The sequence below is a fragment of the Ailuropoda melanoleuca genome, chromosome 4 (assembly GCF_002007445.2).
Source record: "Ailuropoda melanoleuca isolate Jingjing chromosome 4, ASM200744v2, whole genome shotgun sequence".
Classification (NCBI taxonomy): domain Eukaryota; kingdom Metazoa; phylum Chordata; class Mammalia; order Carnivora; family Ursidae; genus Ailuropoda; species Ailuropoda melanoleuca.
Window position 1 is genome coordinate 11274226 of NC_048221.1, and position 5228 is coordinate 11279453.

A 5228-nucleotide genomic window follows, 5' to 3' on the forward strand; every position below is an offset into this window, starting at 1 on the left:
GTGAGTGGGGGAGGCGGGTGCGCGGGGTTGGGGGGAACCCTTCAGAGGGAGGGTGCAGAGATCAGGCGGACCCAGGGAAGGCACCCCCCCGCAGACGGAGGGGCGTGACCCTGCGGACCAAGGGAGAGGACGGAGGGGAGACCTGTCAGACTGAAGGCTGGGACTGAGGGAAAAGATGTGAAGGCAAAGGGAGACGTCCAAAATTTAAGAAAGCTCTGTTGATGAGACCCTCAGCAAGAGGGAGGAAGGTGAGGAGAGACCCAGAGGCTGACGGCAGAGGCCGAGGAGGGTCCCCCGGCTGGGAAGGCGGAAGGGTGTTGAAGTAGGCTGGGACGCTTCGGCCCGCCAGCCGCGCCGGGCGCCGGGAGAGGGCCCAGGCGACTGTGCGCAGGGCCGCGGCGGCGTCTGTCCCGGCCGGCGTCTGTCCCGGCGGCCCGCCGCGGGGATGCGAGGGCTGGAGGTGCTGGGCCCGGCCCGCAGCGCGGTCCCTCCAGCTGTCCGCCGGCCGTCCCTCAGCCTTGAGCCTCGAAGGCAAGTCAGCTCCACTTACAGAACGAGGGGGTTAAGGCTTAGGTCGCTTGAGGTTTAAGGTGAAGATTCTGGGGGCGCCTGGCTGGCTCAGTGGGAAGACCCCGCGACTCTTAATCGCGGGTTTGTGAGTTTGAGCCCCACGTTGATTGGAGAGCTTACTTTAAAAAATTAAAAAAATAAAATGATTCTGTTAAATTTTTCAAATGAGGGAACAAAAACTTTTCCCCCTTTGCTCTTATCTTCACTCTTTTGGCACTTTCTTTTATTTTATTAAAGATTTTATTTATTTTGAGAGAGAGATTGAGCATGAGCAGTGGAAAGGGCAGAGGGAGAGAGAGAGAGAGAATCCCAAGCAAACACCCCACCCAGCCCACAGCCCCATGCAGGGCTCCATCTCACAACCCTGAGATGGTGACCTGAGCTAAAATCAGAAGTGCCAGGCTCAACCAACTGAGGCACCCAGGTGCCCCATTTTTAGTACTTCTAGTTCCATCTTCTAGAAATTGCAAATTCCGTTCCTTTAAAAAGGCTAGGTAATTGAAAAATTCCCTGATGGCCCCTTCTTCCAAAATGTATCAATACCATAGCATGGCAAATAGTTTTGTCAATGTCATGGTGTTGGCTCACGCTTCAAGGGCAATCATAAATCACTGATGGGTCCTGAGGAAAGAAAAGACTTAAATTTATCTGTTACTTTAGCAAAGCATGAGATAACAAATAATCACTTGCAAGAAATGAAGTGATTGTAACTGGATTATTAGTCAACTTCCTTCTAATCAAGTATTACGGAATACTGAAATTTGTGAATATCTTCTGGCTCCTTGTTTTGCACGCTTAACAATTTGTGGAAGATGATCACAAGTGGGAAAAGAAGACGAAAGTACCCAGGGCTATGTGAACATGGAGTAACAACTTTTTTTCTTTTTAAGGGAACTGGAAGGTATCCATTTTAAGCTGTCCTTTCCATGGTTGTCTTCTTGCATTATCTACTTAATTTATTGTTGTTGCCGATAATGTTTTTGGAAGTAATTTGGAGCTGCCAGTTTGCAAGTCACATAATAAAATCTTTCATTTTACTTGAGCCACACTTCAGTGAAACAAAACCGTAACATCTAGCTTGTTTTAGTGGAACAAACTGGAGGGCTTTGGGCTATTGCTAGAAGTCAAGTCCAACCTGAAGAAAATATGCAAACTGTAGAGGCAATTGCAAAAGCTGTTTCCAAAAATCTTTTGGGACAACGGTGTCCCCTTCTTTTTGTCTTCCATAGTGCAGACCCTAACTCCTTACAGCTTAAACTCACAAAATGTTTATCTAGTTGAATCAGTTTCATAAAAATTTTTGTTTTAATGGTTCATATAATAAGCTCTTTTTCTCTTGTTATTACTGTGTTTGCAATACTAAAAACCAGAAGAAATTAATAAAAATATTAAGGAATGAGACATGAAGTACATACTATAATTCTGAATGGTTTTAAATATGCATTATTTGGGGCGCCTGGGTGGCACAGCGGTTAGGCATCTGCCTTCGGCTCAGGGCGTGATCCCGGTGTTCTGAGATCGAGCCCCACATCAGGCTCCTCCGCTGGGAGCCTGCTTCTTCCTCTCCCACTCCCCCTGCTTGTGTGCCCTCTCTCGCTGGCTGTCTCTCTGTCAAATAAATAAATAAAATCTTTTAAAAAAAATATGCATTATTCATTGTAAATAAGATAATACATGAAACCATTTTAACTGAACAATGCAAAAGATTATAGAGAAAAAAATAAAGTATCCCTCTTATCTCTTCCCCTCCCTCACCAGAGAAACTGCTGTTATCATTTCTATGTGTTTTAGACCTGTGCTGTCTGTTAGGACCACACATGGCTATTGAGTGCTTGAAATGTAGCTGGCTCAAATTGAGATGTTCTGTAGGTGTAAAATACACATTACATTTCAAAGATTTAATAGGAAAAAACATGTAAAATATCTTTTTGTATTGATTACATGTTGAAATAATTAAAATATTAAAATATTTTTTGTATTGATTACTTGTTGAAATAATGTTTTGTATATTGGATTAAATAAAATACATTATTAAATTTAATTTTTACCAGTTTCTTTTTACTCTTTTATTTATTTATTAAATACTTTATTTATTTGTCAGAGAAAGAGAGAGAGAACACGAGCACAAGCAGGGGAAATGGCAGTCAGAGGGAGAAGCAGGCTCCCTTCTGAGCAAGGAGCCCAATGCAGGACTCCATCCCAGGAGCCTGGGATCATGACCTGAGCTGATTGTAGATGCCCAACCGACTGAGCCACTAGTGAACTACTAGAAAATATAAAATTATATATACAGCTTGCAACATATTTCTATTGCACAGCACTGGTCTAGACTTTTTTTTTTCTTTTTTCTTTGTGACAACATTTTACTTATTTTTTTAAGTAAGCTCTATGCCCAACATGGGGCTGGAACATACAACGGCAAGATCAAGAGTTGTTATGCTCTATTGACTGAGCCAGCCAGGGTCCCTTGGTCTTTTTGTTGTTGTCGTTAAAGTGTAGTTGACACACAATGTTACATTAGTTTCAGGTATACAACATAGTAGTTCCACAACTCTATACATTGTCTAGACTTTTCTATGCATCAGTATGTATCCATAGAAATCGTATTGTTATAAAACAAAAGGGATTATTCTGTATTTGTTAATTTGTAGCATGCTTTTTTTTCATGCAATATATCTTTTTTTTTTTAAAGATTTTATTTATTTATTTGACAGAGAGAGAGCAGCCAGTGAGAGAGGGAACACAAGCAGGGGGAGTGGGAGAGGAAGAAGCAGGCTCCCGGCAGAGGAGCCTGATGTGGGGCTTGATCCCAGAACACTGGGATCACACCCTGAGCTGAAGGCAGACATTTAATGACTGAACCACCCAGGCGCCCCCATATAATATATCTTAGAAGCCATTCCACATGAGTTCTGCCTAATTGGGACATAACTCCGAGATGACATACAGTATGTTATCTGGTAGGGACAGATCATAATTTATTTAACTATTCCCCTATTTTGAACATTTAATTCATTTCTAGTTTTTCCATCACAATAGTGAACATCTTATATGTTTACCATTTTCCTTTCCTACTTGCTAGCATTTTCCCAGATTAAAAAAATATGGGATGCCTCGACGTCTCAGTTGGTGGAGCATGTGACTCGATCTCAGGGTTGTGGGTTCAAGCACTACATTGGGTGTAGAGATCACTTAAAATCTTTTTTAAATCTTTAAAAAATGTGTTAGTGTTTTCTTAAAAGCAAGGATAAATTTATCAACCAGAATCAGTTTTGGAAAACCTGGAGGTGTTTGATTTGTGATGGCCGAATCTACACCCACTTTCAAATGAAAACTCGCCCATGGAGTTACATTCTGGAATTAGTAGTTAGGGCCTAGAGATGGTGCGTGGCTCACCCAAGATCACATATGTACACAGTTTAGAAGTCAAATCTCAAGATCCGTTGAAGACTGCCTGCATTTTTTCTCTAGCACCAGAGTTGACAGTTTTTTTCAATATTTGAAAAAAAAAGGGTAGTCAGTGTTTTGTTTTGTGGGCCATACAATCTGTAAAATTGCGAGTCTTGGTAGCTCTGCCATTGTAGCACAAAAAGCAGCTGTAATTAATGTATAAGTGAATGGGTGTGGCTATGTCCCCCCAAAATGTTATGTATACTAAAATTAGAATTTCATGCCAATTTCAGGAATCACAAAATATTATTCTTTTTTATTTTTTTCTTTTTTGAAAATTTCTGTTGTATATATTTATATAAATTACTATTATTTATATATTCCATTCTTTGCTGTACATATACAGACAGCAGTCTAGATTTGTCCCATAGACAGTAGTGCTGCTCCCTGCTCTAGAATCTGAAGTCTAGAAAATGGAAATTTCTTCACCCTTCTACAGAAGCTATTCTGCTTGTGTTTTTTTGTTATTTCATTTGTTTTTAGCAGTTTTAGATTTACGTTAAAATTGAGTGGAAAGTACAGAGTTCCCATACACTCCCTTACTTCCCCTCTCCACTTCCCCCATTATTAATATGCCTAGTGTGGTACATTTGTTACACTTCATGAGCCAATATGGATATGTGAGTGTTAACTGAAGTCCATAGTTTACATTCGGGTTCACTCTCTGTGTTGTATGTTCTATGACTTGGGGTTTTTTTAAAAGATTTTATTTAAGAGAGAAAGAGTGAGCATGGGTTGGGGGGGGCAGAGGGAGAGGGAGAAGCAGAAACACTCCCCATTGAGCAGGGAGCCGGACATGGGGCTCAATCCCAGGACCCTGAGATCATGACCTGAGCCGAAGGCAGATGCTTAACCGTCTGAGCCATGCAGGTGCCCCTATTCTATGAATTTGACAAATGTGCCATGACATGTATCTGCCATTATGCTTGCCAATTTTTCTTTCTTTTTTTTTTTTTTAAGATTTTATTTGTTCATTCAACAGAGAGAGAGACAGCCAGCGAGAGAGGGAACACAAGCAGGGGGAGGGGGAGGAAGAAGCAGGCTCACAGCAGAGGAGCCTGATGTGGGGCTCGATCCCAGAACGCCGGGATCAGGCCCTGAGCCGAAAGCAGACACCCAACGACTGAGCCACCCAGGTGCCCCTATGCTTGCCAATTTTTAACTCATAAACTAGCTAGGAACAAAAATAAGCTTCAGAGTAGAATATC